This window comes from Schistocerca americana, chromosome 6 (assembly GCF_021461395.2).
Source record: "Schistocerca americana isolate TAMUIC-IGC-003095 chromosome 6, iqSchAmer2.1, whole genome shotgun sequence".
In the NCBI taxonomy this organism is placed as follows: Eukaryota; Metazoa; Arthropoda; class Insecta; order Orthoptera; family Acrididae; genus Schistocerca; species Schistocerca americana.
In genome coordinates, this window is record NC_060124.1 from 478,889,712 (window position 1) to 478,905,979 (window position 16,268).

At 42.9% G+C, this 16,268-nt stretch overlaps 1 protein-coding gene and 1 pseudogene across 1 annotated transcript in view; one reads left to right on the top strand and one right to left on the bottom strand.

The window, feature by feature from the left end:
• Positions 1–16,268, top strand: part of LOC124620219 — a 264,043-nt gene that overhangs the window by 31,557 nt on the left and 216,218 nt on the right. The window lies entirely within an intron of this gene.
• Positions 13,686–13,803, bottom strand: LOC124620617 (annotated as a pseudogene).

The following is a 16,268-nucleotide window of genomic DNA, read 5'->3' on the forward strand; positions in this document are numbered from 1 at the left end:
AGGAGGTCGTCTGCGTAGGCTATGCCCTCTAGCACATCATCGGTGTTCTGCAGGTTGTCCAAAAGGGGTTCCATGTCGATATCCCAGAACAGTGGCCCCAGGACAGATCCCTGTGGACACCCCTTGGTAATCTTTTTACTTATTCTCCCGCTAGGGGACGATTCTTCAACATGTCCTACTTTTGAGTCCTCATCAAAGATTTTTTTTAAAGTTTCACCTATTTCTTAGTTTTTTGTAGTGCGGCTGATGGGTCGTGAAGTGCAGGGTCTTTCATGTTAGCTTCTTGCGTCCTTCATATTCAGCAATGTGTAAAGAACGTGATATTTGGGTCGGCTTCACGACGTTAACATCAAAACACACCTCTTACCCTACATTGCGATTATTTTTCTTGGTTAGGAGAGCCGGATAAACGCAAACCGCTTCACACATGGAGTTGCTCTACACCACATTAAAGACTAGACTTAGTACATACAGGGTGTTTCAAAAATTACCGGTATATTTGAAACGGCAATACAAACTAAACGAGCAGCGATAGAAATACACCGTTTGTTGCAATATGCTTGGGACAACAGTACATTTTCAGGCAGACAAACTTTCGAAATTAGAGTAGTTACAATTGTCAACAACAGATGGCGCTGCGGTCTGGGAAACTCTATAGTACGATATTTTCCACATATCCACCATGCGTAGCAATAATATGGCGTAGTCTCTGAATGAAATTACCCGAAACCTTTGACAACGTGTCTGGCGGAATGGCTTCACATGCAGATGAGATGTACTGCTTCAGCTGTTCAATTGTTTCTGGATTCTGGCGGTACACCTGGTCTTTCAAGTGTCCCCACAGAAAGAAGTCACAGGGGTTCATGTCTGGCGAATAGGGAGGCCAATCCACGCCGCCTCCTGTATGTTTCGGATAGCCCAAAGCAATCACACGATCATCGAAATATTCATTCAGGAAATTAAAGACGTCGGCCGTGCGATGTGGCCGGGCACCATCTGGCATAAACCACGAGGTGTTCGCAGTGTCGTCTAAGGCAGTTTGTACCGCCACAAATTCACGAAGAATGTCCAGATAGCGTGATGCAGTAATCGTTTCGGATCTGAAAAATGGGCCAATGATTCCTTTGGAAGAAATGGCGGCCCAGACCAGTACTTTTTGAGGATGCAGGGACGATGGGACTGCAACATGGGGCTTTTCGGTTCCCCATATGCGCCAGTTCTGTTCATTGACGAAGCCATCCAGCTAAAAATAAGCTTCGTCAGTAAACCAAATGCTGCCCACATGCATATCGCCGTCATCAATCCTGTGCACTATATCGTTAGCGAATGTCTCTCGTGCAGCAATGGTAGCGGCGCTGAGGGGTTGCCGCGTTTGAATTTTGTATGGATAGGAGTGTAAACTCTGGCGCATGAGACGATACGTGGACGTTGGCGTCATTTGGACCGCAGCTGCAACACAGCAAACGGAAACCCGAGGCCGCTGTTGGATCACCTGCTGCACTAGCTGCGCGTTGCCCTCTGTGGTTGCCGTACGCGGTCGCCCTACCTTTCCAGCACGTTCATCCGTCAGGTTCCTAGTCCGTTGAAATTTGTCAAACAGATCCTTTATTGTATCGCTTTTCGGTCCTTTGGTTACATTAAACCTCCGTTGAAAACTTCGTCTTGTTGCAACAACACTGTGTTCTAGGCGGTGGAATTCCAACACCAGGAAAATCCTCTGTTCTAAGGAATAAACCATGTTTTCCACAGCACACTTGCACGTTGTGAACAGCACACGCTTACAGCAGAAAGACGACGTACAGAATGGCGCACCCACAGACTGCGTTGTCTTCTTTATCTTTCACATCACTTGCAGCGCCATCTGTTGTTGAAAATTGTAACTACTGTAATTTCGAAAGTTTGTCCGCCTGAAAATGTACTGTTGTCCCAAGCATATTGCAACAAACGGTGTATTTCTATCGCTGCTCGTTTAGTTTTTATTGCCGTTTCAAATATACCGGTCATTTTTGAAACACCCTGTATTATCTGCATACTGAATACCCTTCTCTATGGCATAAAGTTCTTAGGAAACTGCACTAAGCCTCCTCACAGTGGACGTCTTGAGAAGATGTTGAAACATCGGCATTGCTTTGTGGTGCGTTCTTGCAGGTAGGGAAAAATAACGTACCTCGAACTGCCGGTGCATAATGCTGTAAACTTTGGTGCTACTGTTCGACGTTTTGAATTCTGACAATTAATGTTCACACTTACAGCCTACATCTTCGGTAAAACATTCGTTTCGGAACAATCGGGGCCAGTATTTCAATTTCAGTGCGAATTCTCGACGTTTTGAAGAAGGAGGCGAGACGTATTTTACTTCTGAGTACTTGTCTATGAGGTCAGTGGACAGTCTGAGTCGATGACATAAAATGTAACTATCATCCTGTACATTAAAATATGGAATTAGTCGTTTCAACCTCTTTAAGCCAAAAGCGCTACTGTTTAACAATCATCACGCTCATAATTGAACCCCTGCTGGTTCTCAAGTGAACATGAGCTCCTTACTGAACTGTTGTACCTACGTAAAAGCATCCACGCTGCGGATATTGCACTACGTGGCACAAACAGCCTTTTTGCCCGTGCGTAGTTGTAGAACAACACCTCATTAAGGACAGAACTAAACCGACTATAAAATGTGGCGGTTGCCCTGTTCTCGCCGCAGTGCGGCAGAGGGAAATGTCAGAATAAGAGGACACAGGTATGTTAAATGCATTCCTCTCAGAGAGCGGTGAAAGGTACAGGTAACATTATTTCAGTTGCCAAGAGAGAGAGAGAGAGAGAGAGAGAGTCTATTGGTTTACATCTATCTACTTCTACATTTGTACTCTGAAGATCACACTAAAGTGAATGGCAGGAGATAGTTTTATATATGTAGGTTTCATCGTGGCAATGACTCCTTATACAAAGTATGCATCTCAGCAAACTTTTATTAGTTTCATTTCATCTTCATTGGCTTTACGAGCTTGGCATATAAGAGGCTGGAAGTCAGTTTTTCTAAATTCGTTTTGCAGCAGGTCTGTCACACTCGCCTGCAAACGAAAAAGACGTGTAAAAATATTCTCACTAGTGTAGTTTCGACAACTTCTTTTCACCCACTCCATATGAATTCTACTTACTTAAATAATATTTTGCTGAAGGTTATGATTTTGTTAACAACCTCTTTGTCAGGCATAAAATGCGTTTCTAAATGTACTTACACTGAACAAATGCTCGTCATTAATCTACGAGCGAACCAACGAAATCGTTCAACGTCAGACACCCGTGGATTGTTATGCATCTACGTATGTACTCCGAAAGACACTCTAAAGCGCACGACAGAGAGTGCTTTGTACCAACATTATCGATTTTACGTTTCATTGTATTCGCACTCTGAGCAACGGGAAAAAAACTGTGTGTTTCTGTACGCGTCCTAATGTTACTTATCGTTTTCTCATAAATTCTACGCGAGACACACGATCGTGACAGTTTAATGGCCACATGGATTCTAGAATACAGATTCTCTAAATATACCAAAAAGGATTTTGATGCAACTACGTAGTCTTTCTTCCAAGGATTCCCATATAAGTACATTACACTATCGTATGGGATATACAGTCCTGTCACGAGCCTAACAGTGCTTATCTGAATTCGGTCGATCTCTGTTATCACGCTACTTGATAAGTGTGCCAGTCACTGAAACAGTACTCTAGGATTCGTAGCAAGTGTCTTTGTGCAATTTCCTCCACCGATGCACCGCACATGTCCACACTTATCGAACAAGGAGACGGCACGACCGTGGGGGGTCGGGGATTTGTCCGCAATTTTGCGTGGTGAAAGAGGACCCCTAACACCTCACGTGGGTAAAATATTAGGAGGCACTATTCGGAAAATTCCGGGAAAAATCGATCCAAAGTTTCTTAGGTGCCTTATGAGTATAAAATGTTAGTACACTGCCGAGCCGCCGTCTGGCCTAGGTGTTTAGGGCTTGGAGTCTTACGCCATGTTCGATTCCTCCTCTGACAATTTTTTTTCCCTTCTGTTTCATTTTCTTTGGTTATTCGACCAACTATTCAGAAAGTTTAAAAAACCTACATTATCTTTAACAATTGGATTGAATAAAAATTATTTTCTTTTTGTCCAACAACACAATTCATGGCGGTGGGGTTTTCCATTTTTCATTGTAAAGTATACGAGGAGAAACAGTGCCTTTTTAATCAGAATAACAAAGTCGATTGGAAAACATTCAATTTTTATACATATAATAATTATAAACAAGAACCGCAGTGGTAATTATCGTTAAAACAAACAAAGCAATAATTTTTGCAACATCTTGCGCAACATATAAAGGCGGATTTTTTACAATCACAGGGCGTTTGTAATAAATCTGTACAAAAACATGCCCCATTAACATTTACGAAAATGTTTCGAGTTTCTGACAGTCTTGAGGCAAACCAGGCATATTGAATAATGCCTCGGAATACTGGTGACGATAATTGATGGTGAATTATAGAATGAATTTTTATACAAACTTCCCGGAAATTAATTTCACGATTCTCCTGTAACAATGCGCTGCAATTTTGCAAGCAATAGAAGAAAAAAAAAAAGTTCCAGAGGAGGAATCTAACCCGAGACCTTTGGCGTAAGGGTCCGACCGCTAACCATGTAGGCCAGACGGCGGCTCGGCAAGGGACTAACTTTTTATATTCATAAGTCACCTAAGAAACTTTGGATCGATTTTTCTCGGGATTTTCCGAGTAGTGCCTCCTAATATTTTAACCACGTGAGGTGTTAAGGGTCCTCTTTCACCACACAAAATTGCGAACAAATCCCCGACCCCATGGTCGTGCCGTCTCCTTGTAAGACTTTTATTCGCCTTCCCTAATACTGTTTTTATGTGGTCGTCCCATTTCAAATCGCTTATTAGTGATACCCCTGAATACTAATGTGACGTGGCGTGCTCAACATGTTGACCACTGGTCTAGTAATGCAATAGTCTCGGGTTTTTTTCTTTGTTATAAATGTTTATCCTCATTGGAAGAGAGCTTTCATTCACTACACCAACTGTAAATTTTGTCCAAGACTTGGCGCTTTTTCCTTTAGATCGCTTGATGGTGTTTCCCTGAAGTCAGTGACAGCGCCAGCGAATGACGCTACAGAGATGCTGATCCTATCTGACAAATCGTTAATGTATACTGAGCAAACGTTATATTATACTTCGGCACACCGAAGTTGTATACCACGTCGCTGACTATATTTCTGACTTCTTACTCTCGTAGTAGAGCCTAATACAGAGATGAGACAGAAAAAAGTATGGAAACACCACACACATTACACATTACCGTGCCTAATACGGTGTAGGATAACCCTTGTTATTCAAAAAACTTCCAGTTGTCTCGGAACGAATAACTACGGTTACCTTATGGTTTTAAAGACAATATTATACCATTGTAAGTGAGTTGTACAGAACTGCAACCAGTCACGTTTTTGAATAATTATGTTTTATTCCACAAACTCATTTTCGAACCTTTTCAGGTTCATCTTCAGATGGTTTCAGGAAGTTACATCATTACTGCTAGCATAATGCTGGGTGCTGGCTCTATGACAAAAAGATGGGTCACACTTTAATGTATCGCCGTGATTATAGCTTATCTGCCGATATGTATGTAAATTTAGTTTTTTACTTACTGCGACAGTGTAGGTGGCTTTTTTCGGTTAGTGTCCATCTGTCTGCCTCCATTTTGATGTCCAGTAGTTATATCAGTACACACACTTGCACACAAACTATATTAATTTACACTCTGACAGCGAGACTTTTCCAGCAACCACCATGCGCTTTATAACTGTTCCTTGTAACAATGATCTTGACAGAAAGATATGGCATAGGCCTACTTTGTACAGAGATGTAATATGTTGTTCTTTACATGTATTAAAGTCGACATAAGGGCAAGTATTTTAATCAGAATGGCGATAACATGAGAGCACGAGATAAATAAATAAATTACTAAAAAAACAAACTTCAGGTGATCTGATATCTTATTTCTACTTGTATATTACAGGCAATTTATAGAATTTTTTTTTTTATCATGATTGGCATTAACATGAATACCCAGGAGTCAATAATACAGAGTTATTGTATCTGCAGTGAAATGCAGCTGTCCGTATGACTAGGACCTTTATATTTAAATTAATAACAAATCTTCAGATGAACTGTTGACGTATTTCTGTTGTTATGTTAACATGATCTGGGGTATCATCAAGAGTAGATTCTGTTTATTTTAGCTAAAGGTATATGTATAAAAGTTATAGTGATTGTAATGGACTAAAGCTGTTTGTATGGCTGTACACTTTATGTTTACAAAATCACGAACATAAGTTCTTTAACTGTTGACTTAATTTTATTCTTACATTATTAGAGTGATCTGGAATATTGGTAAAGGCAGCTACTGTTTGTTCCATCTAGAATTAATACATATAAAAGTACTGATTTATGGTAGCAGTAGAAGGCTTTAACATTTAGAAATATAGTACAGGTTTTATTCTGTGGTAGGATATTACATTGACACCAGTATAGTTTGTAGTTAGGATGTAAGGAGAGGGAGGGGGGGAGGTCGTTGGAAGGGGGGGGGAGGGAAGGGGAGCCGGTGTTCGTTGAGTGGTTACTTCAAAGTTCTGAAGGAAAATTTGTTTCTCAGTTCAATTTGATCATTGAGTAGGTAGTCAGGTGCTGTATTTTAGATAAATACACAACTGGACATTAAAATTGCTACACCACGAAGATGACGTGCTACAGACGCGAAATTTAACCGACAGGAAGAAGATGCTGTGATATGCAAATGATTAGCTTTTCAGAGCATTCACACAAGGTTGGCGACGGTGGCGACATCTACAACGTGCTGACACGAGGAACGTTTCCAACCGATTTCTCATACACAAACAGCAGTTGACCGGCGTTGCCTGCTGAAACGTTTTTGTGATGCCTCGTGTAAGGAGGAGAAATGCGTACCATCACGTTTCCGACTTTGATAAAGGTCGGATTGTAGCCTATCGCGATTGCGGTTTATCGTATCGCGACATTGCTGCTCGCGTTGGTCGAGACCCAATGACTGTTAGCAGAATATGGAATCGGTGGGTTCAGGAGGGTAATACGGAATGCCATGCTGTTTCCTAACGGCCTCGTATCACTAGCAGTCGAGATGACAGGCATCTTATCCGCATGGCTGTAACGGATCCTGCAGCCACGTCTCGATCTCTGAGTCAGCAGATGGGGACGTTTGCAAGACAACAACCATCTGCACGAACAGTTCGACGACGTTTGCAGCAGCATGGACTCGGAGACCGTGGCTGCGGTTACCATTGAGGCTACATCACAGACAGGAGCGCCTGCGATGGTGTACTCGACGACGAACCTGGGTGCACGAATGGCAGAACGTCATTTTTTCGGATGAATCCAGGTTCTGTTTACAGCATTGCGATGATAGCATCCGTGTTTAGCGACATCGCGGTGAACGCACATTGGAAGCGAGTATTCACCACTGGCGTATCACCCGACGTGATGGTATGGGGTGCCATTGGTTACACGTCTCGGTCACCTCTTGTTCGCATTGACGATACTTTGAACAGTGGACGTTACATTTCAGATGTGTTACGACCCGTGGCCCTACCCTTCATTCGATCCCTGCGAAACCCTACATTTCAGCAAGATAATGCACGACCGCATGTTGCAGGTCCTGCTCAGGCCTTTCTGGATACAGAAAATGTTCGACTGCTGCCCTGGCCAGCACATTCTCCAGATGTCTCACCAATTGAAAACGTCTGGTCAATGATGGCCGAGCAACTGGCTCGTCACAATTCGCCAGTCACTACTCTTGGCCGGCCGTGGTGGCCGAGCGGTTCTAGGCACTTCAGTCCGTAACCGCGCGACTGCTACGGTAGCAGGTTCGAATCCTGCCTCGGGCATGGATGTGTGTGATGTCCTTAGGTTAGTTAGGTTTAAGTAGTTCCAAGTTCTACGGGACTGATGACCTCAGATGTTAAGTCCCATAGTGCTCAGAGCCATTTGAACCGTTTGAACTACTCTTGATGAACTGTGGTATTGTGTTGACGCTGCATGGGCATGTATACCTGTACACGCCATCCAAGCTCTGTTTGACTCAATGCCCAGGCGTATCAAGGCCGCTATAACGGCCAGAGGCGGTTGTTCTGGGTACTGATTTTTCAGGATCTAGTCACCCAAATTGCGTGAAAATGTAATCACATATCAGTTCTAGTACAATATATTTGTCCAATGAATACCCGTTTATCATCTGCATTTCTTCTTGGTGAAGCATTTTAATGGCCAGTAGTGTAGAATGTCTGAAAAGAGAAACGCTGAGGCTCAATCTAGAAATTGTGGGGGTCAGTGAAGCGAAATGTAAAGAAGACAAGGATTTCTGGTCAGATGAGTTTAGCGTAATATCAACAGCTGTAGAAAATGGTATAACGGTAGTAGGATTCGTTATGAATAGGGAGGTAGGACAGAGTATGTGTTACTGTGAACGGTTCAGTGATAGGATTGTTTTCATCAGAATCGACAGCAAAAGCAACACCAACAAGGATAGTTCAGGTATTCTTGCCGACGTCACAAGCTGACGATGAAGAGAGAGAAAAAAGAACTGAAATGCGGTTATAGGGGAAGGAGTAGAAGAAAGTGTTAGCGGAGAATATGGGCTTGGGACAAGGAATGAGAGAGGAGAAAGACTAACTAAGTTCTGTAATAAATTTCAGGTAGTAATAGCGAATGCTCTGCTCAAGAAACACAAGAGGGGGAGATATACTGGGAAAAGGGCAGGTGATATGGGATGATTTGAGTTAGACATAGATTTCGAAAACACGTACTGGATTGCAAGGCGCACCCAGAAGAACATATAGACTCAGATCACAATGCAGTAGTAACGAAGAGTAGGCTGAGGTTTAAGAGATTAGTCAGGGAGAATCAATACGCAAAGAAATGAGATACAGAAGTAGAAGAGGCACGCTTGAACTTCTCTAAGGCTGTTGATACTGCAATAAGGAATAACTCAATAGGCAGACAGTTGAAGAGGAATCGATATCTCTATAAAGGGCAACTATAGAAGTTAGAAGGAAAACCACATGTGCAAAGAAGGTAACTGCGAAGAAACCATGGGTAACAGGAGAAACACTTCAGCTGGTCGATGAAAAAAGGAAGAACAAAAAACGTTCAGGGAAATTCAAGAACACAAGGCGCTGAGAAATGAAATAAACAGGAAGTGCAGGGAGGCTAAGACTAAATGGCTGCATGAAAAATGTGAAGAAATAGAAAAAGAAATGATTGTTGGGAGGTCTAAGTCACTATATAGGAAAGTCAAAACAACCTCCGGTGAAATTGAAAGCAGGAGTGGTAACATTAAGAGTGCAACGGGAATTCCAGTGTTAAATGAAGAGGAGAGAGCGTATAGGTGGAAAGAGCACATTAAAGACCTCTATGAGGGAGAAGGTTTGTCTGATAGGATAGAACAAGAAACCGGTCTCGATTTAGAAGAGATACGGGATCCAGTATTAGAATCGTAATTTAAAACAACTCTGGTAGTCTTAAGATCAAATAAGGCAGAAGGGATGGATAACACTACGTCAGAATTTCTAAAGTAATTGAAGGAAGTGGTAACAATTGTGTATAATGTTTGAGTCTGGCGATATTTCGGACGGTTCTAGGCGCTTCAGTCTGGAACCGCGTGACCGCTACGGTCGCAGGTTCGAATCCTGCCTCGGGCATGGATGTGTGTGATGTCCTTAGGTTAGTTAGGTTTAAGTAGTTCTAAGTTCTAGGGGACTGATGACCACAGATGTTAAGTCCCATAGTACTCAGAGCCATTTGAACCATTTGATATTTCGGAAAAATATCATCCACACAATTCCGAAGACTGCAAGAGCTGAGAAGTGTGCAAATTATCGTACTATCAGTATAACACATCATGCATGCAAGCTGCTGACAAGTATAACATTTAGAAGAATGGAAAAGAGAACTGGGGATATGTAATGTGACGATCACTTCGGCTTTAGGACAGGTAAAGCCACCAGAGAGACAAATCTGACGTTGGACTGATAATGAAATCAAGACTAAAGAATAATCAAGACATGACATTGAAAAAGCGTTCGACAACGTCAAATGGTGCAAGATGTTCAAAATTCTTAGGAAAATAGGGATAAGCTATAGGGAGAGACTGGTAATGTACAACATGTACGAGAGCCAAGAGGGAATAATAAGAGTGGGAGACCAACGACGAAGTGCTCGGATTAAAAAGGGCGTAAGACAGAGATTTAGTGTCTCGCCACTACTGTTCAATCCATACATCGAAGAAGCAATGATGGAAATAAAAGAAATGTACAAGGGTGCGATTAGAATTCAAGGTGAAGGGACAACAGTGGTATGATTCGCTGATATCGCTATCCTCAGTGAAAGTGAAGAAGAATTACATTATCTGGCGAATGGAATGAACAGTCCAATGAGCACAGAATGTGGATTGAGAGTGAATCGAAGAAGGAAGTGATGAGAAGTAGCAGAAATGAAATCAGCGAGAAAATTAACATCAGGATTGGTGGTCAAGCAGTAGATGAATTTAGGGAATTGTACAATCTAGGCAGCAAATTAACCAATGTCGGAAGGAGCAAGGAGGATATCAAAAGCAGAGCAGCACTAGAAAAAAGGGTATTCCTGGGCAAGAGAAGTCTACTAGAATCAGAGGTAGGCCTTAATTTGAGGAAGAAATTTCTGAGAATGTACGTCTGGAGCACAGCATTGTATGATTGGTGAAACATGGACTGTGGGAAAAGCCGGAACAGAAGAGAATCAAAGCATTTGACAGGTGGTGCTTCAGACGAATGTCTAAAATTTGTTGGCATGATGAGGTAACGAATGAAGAGGTTGTGCGCGGAATCGGAAAGGAATAAATCCAAAACACTGACAAATTGAAGGGAATAGGATGATAGGACATGTGTTAAGACGTATTGGAATAACTTCCATGGTACCAGAGGGGGCTGTAAATGGTAATGGATTGGATTGTTTAGGGGAAGAGACCAAACAGCAAGGTCATCGGTCTCATCGGATTAGGGAAGGATGGGGAAGGAAGTCGGCCGTGCCCTTTCAAAGGAACCATCCCGGCATTTGCCTGGAGTGATTTAGGGAAATCACGGAAAACCTAAATCAGGATGGCCACACGCGGGATTGAACCGTCGTCCTTCCGAATGCGAGTCCAGCGTGCTAACCACTGCGCCACCTCGCTCGCTGTAAATGGTAAGAGCTGCAGAGGAGTACAGAGATTGGAAGACATCCAGCAAATAACTGAGGACGTAAGTTGCAAGCGCTACCCTGAGATGAAGAGGTTGGCACAGGAGAGGAATTCGTGACGGACCGCATGAAACGAGTCAAGAAGACTTATGACTCAGAAATAAATAAATAAAGTGCCTCTTTCCAGTTGGGCTATGTGGGGTACAGAAGCACCCACTATTCGAGCACCAACAATTTCCCCCATTTTGAATTCACTTGGCTCCCACATAATGCACTCGTAACTACACAGAAGACTGATCTGACCAAGACTGATACTTGCAATCTATTGAGGACTTTGCATAGGTGCTGTCTGTGGTCAGATACAGTAGCGCGGCCAGTATGCTTGAACAGCATTTGTATTTATGTTCAGATGATTGACTTATTTATCTGCATTTATGTTCAAGCATGCATTTCTCGCCGTGCTTACATATCCTTTTCCAATCTCTGTATTTAGGTGCTATGAAGATCGGAATATGGAATTTCTACACGTTAAACGGTGTTTTCCATAATTCCCCGGAACAGAATGGGTAGAGATAAAAATGCGCCGAGACGCTTATCCCAAGGATGAGAGTGACGCATCTGCAGTAATTGGTCTGAGACTCTGTTCCCTACATCTGGGCAACTACTCGCCTGAATTAATATGACCGCCGCTCGCCTCCAATGTCTCACAAGCAGACTAGGGAGTTGTTTACTCGCATTTCGTCGTCCATCCTTTGCTGGTTCCTTGCTGTTTACTCTTTTATTGAGCTCTCCCCTTTTTTCCTTTATTATTAAACTGAGTGAATTTCATAATGGTATAATGGGAGTAGGATTCGATATGAATAGGAAGGTAGGACAGAGCACGTGTTACTGTGAACAGTTCACTGATAGGATTGTTTTCGTCAGAATCAACAGCAAATCAACACCAACAACAATAGTTCAGGTATTTATGCCGGCGTCGCAAGTTGAAGAGATAGAGAAAGGGACTGGAATGCGGCTAAGGGAAAGGTTCAAATGGTTCTGAGCACTATGGGACATAACATCTGAGGTCATCTGTCCACTAGAACTTGGAACTACTTAAACCGAACTAACCTAAGGACATCACACACATCCATGCCCGAGGCAGGATTCGAACCTGCGACCGTAGCGGTCGCGCGGTTCCAGTCTGAAGCGTCTAGAGCCACTCGGCCACACGGGCCGGCCAAAATTCTACAACTGATCGACGTTATAGATATAGGTCCATAGTTCTGCACATCTGTTTGACGTCCCTTCTTGAAAACGGGGATGACCTGTGCCCTTTTCCAATCTTTTAAAATGCTACGCTCTTCTAGAGACCTGCGGTACACCGCTGCAGGAAGTGGGGCGCGTACTCTGCGTAAAATCGAACTGGTATCCCAAAAGGTCCAGCGGCCTTTGATATCCTCCCTCATAATGCAATTATCATCTCTGAAGCTTATTGTACTACACTCAGGAAACTGAAGAAACGACTTCAGCGCGTTTTTTCTCACAAAAATGTAAACGAACTTCTCCCTCTCCGTGACAACGCAAGACCTCACACAAGTCTGCACACCCGAGAGGAGCCCACAAAACTTCACTGGACTTTTCTTCCTCATCCACTCTACACCACGGAGTTAGCACCTCCCGACCTAATGAAGACTGCACTCCCCGGGACGCAGTATGTTGTGGATGACGCGGAGGCTACTGACGTAGCAAGACGATGGCTCCGACATCGACCAGTAGAATGGTACCATGCGGGCATACAAGATCCTCCCAGTACAGTGTCGGAAGGCCGTCACATTGAACGGAGATCATGTTTAATACATAGGGTTTTGTAGCCGAAAGAGTGGTTAGTAATAAACGTATTGCGTTACTTATTTAAAGCTCTCATACTACAATATGTCATATTGGAATGAAATGGTGTCCTTTCCAGGAATTCACATTCCAAAATCATAAATTCGCAGCCTGAATAGCCTTGTCGTCTGCTGCTCTAACGTGCACACTTTATCCAACTTTCGGTGGATTTGCAGGTAGGATGAATCTTGCAATTCGCCACATTCACAGCGTTCATTAGTGTAGCCCCATTTCGTGATAATTTTCTTTACAAGGGGATACACCAGTCCGTAGGTGATTCAGCACTTTCCAAATGGTATACCGGAGTTCGAAAAAAGCACTCCATCTTCAGGCCACGAGTGGCCTACCGGTACCATCCGACCGCCGTGTCATCCTCAGTGGAGAATGCGGATAGGAGGGGCGTGGAGTTAGCACCCCGCTCTCCCGGTCGTTATGATGGTATTCTTGTCCGAAGCCGCTACTAATCGGTCGAGTAGCTCCTCAATTGGCATCAGGAGGCTGAGTGCACCCCGAAAAATGGCAACAGCGCATGGCGGCCTGGATGGTCACCCATCCAAGTGCCGACCACGCCCGACAGCGCGTAACTTCGGTGATCTCACGGGAACCGGTGTATCCACTGCGGCAAGGCCGTTGCCTCGGAGTTCGAAACGTACAGAAAAATTCCTGCTTTGGATTATTATGTGGATCTGTTGGAGACGAGTTCCGCCGCAGTGTTACTCAGCGTCTATCGGATGATTCTGGGGTTGATGTCAGAGGCTGAGGAATGTGTCCAAACACAGGGTGATTCAAAAAGAATACCACAGCTTTAAAAATGTGTATTTAATGAAAGAAACATAATATAATCTTCTGTTATACATCATTACAAAGAGTATTTAAAAAGGTTTTTTTTCACTCAAAAACAAGTTCAAAAACAAGTTCAGGCGTAACAGTTTGGATAGCTGCTGTTATTTCTCGTTTCAAATCATCAATGGTGGCTGGGAGAGGTGGCCGAAACACCATATCCTTAACATACTCCCATAAGAAAAACCGCAGGCTGTAAGATCAGGGCTTCTTGGAGACCAGTGATGAAGTGCTCTGTCACGGGCTGCCTCGGGTAGTTTGGTTTTCAGCCTAGTCAACAGCGCCTCAAGCGAACAAATGTACAACTAAATGAAACTTTATAGCTCCCTTAATTCGCCGATAGATAGTGCTTAGCTCTGCCTTTTGTCGTTGCAGAGTTTTAAATTCCTAAATTTGTGGTATTCTTTTTGAATCACCCTGTATATTGTGTATAAGATCTGCCTCTTGCTTTTCTTTTTCGATCTCTGCAGCCGTTCTCCTTCCTTCTGGACAAGCTACAGTCATAAGTTGGTAGATTTTCCTCAGGTATGACGAAAACATACCGTACTGATACATCCTTTCTCATCCAGGGCTACATCTGCTTATTTTTTATGAGCAGTGTTTCTCCGGACTGAGGATACATACTGGAGTGTGAAAAAACACAAAGACAAAGCACACGTACAAAGAACTGTGGGTTATGGTCCCCATCTACTTTTGGACAGCTTTTGTAATATGTGCATAATTCCTTTTTTTCCCCCTCTCACAGTGTTGCATATTCGTAAGTGTGCGGTCAAGTTTCACTCCCTAATATTTCAGGTTAGCACGTTTTGAAAAGTTATATCCATTCCATCTATATCTATGTGTATACTAATAGTAAAAATGTAAAACCGGCAGATCCGAACATTGAAAATATTTGCCAAAAACTGATTGCAGCAGAATACAATAAGACTGTGTCTCTGTTTGAAAACGCTAATCTCCAAAAGTACTAGACCAATTTTCATGGGGGTTTCACAGGTAACTTGAGTGTAGCTTTGGCTAACAAATAGGCTTTATTTTATCAAAATCGCGTAATGGAAAAAGCAAGTATATTAATTTAAAGTTTTAGGAGTCTGCTCAGCTTAGCAGTTCTGATGTTTCCCTCTGTGACATGATCATCATGGCATACTACATTAAAGAACCAATAGAAGTCGCAGTTAGTTTCATAGAACACCAAAGAACCAATAGACGGTACTGTTGTTTTTTTTTTTTTTACCTCGGTGACAGAAATATTTTCGGAAGTTCACGTCAGTGATGGAACTAAGTGCCGCAATCTTATCTTTAAGAAACATAAACTAGCACTGAATTTACTTGGCTAGGATATATGGATATACCGATTTCGCTTTCTGAATTAAAAGCTTAACGAAATCACTTTGCTTCTTCCGATAGGTTTCATCTGTATTTGACTTCTTCGCTAGGAGAAACGAATTTGTTGTGTTGGCTTTGTGATCTAGGCGCCAACTTATTACATTTTGATTTCGTTTTGTCTGTGAATAAAAATGCCTAGAAAATGGTCGACTCCTTCTCAAAGACTAGAACAGTTAAAGGACTGAAGACGATATGCATTCAAGAATCCAGTGGAGGTCCTTCTGAAAGCCAGGTGTGCCTTAACCCTGATCGAGAGCGTCATGCATTATCTCGCTCCTCAGTACATTTTATAATGAACTCGTCCTGCTATAGACACTCGGTGCTACCTGTGCGAATCTGGTGCAGGTCGCTACTGTTACATAAATTTCTCTTTTTGCCTCTCTGCTGCGCAAATGGAAGGTGCGGACTTATGCTTTTTCAGCTAAATTGTTTGTAAGAATTTTTCGTGACAAAACTGTCTCATAAGTTTGTAATTTCTGATACTATCTAGTATCTACACTGTTAGGCGCACATTATACACACCACAACCGCTTGAAGTTCATGGGACGGCAGATTAATTAGCGTTACTGTTCGAAACGGTCTATTCACTTACGCAGCCGCCTGAGAAATAACGCTGTGAAATCTTCAGTGCTAGCAGCGTATCTCATTTTGTAAAGCCCCTTCGTGAAAGATATACAAGCTCTAAATGGATGTTCACCAAGTGGGGTCGTGGTGCAATGTTCTGCACGTAACACTATCAATCAGCGACGCGAAAACGCACACACACACACACACACACACACACACACATACACATACACATACACATACACGAAGGATGGAGTCCATACACGCCGTACGCCGACAGCATGGGTGGGGGTGTAGGGGGGGAGGGGTG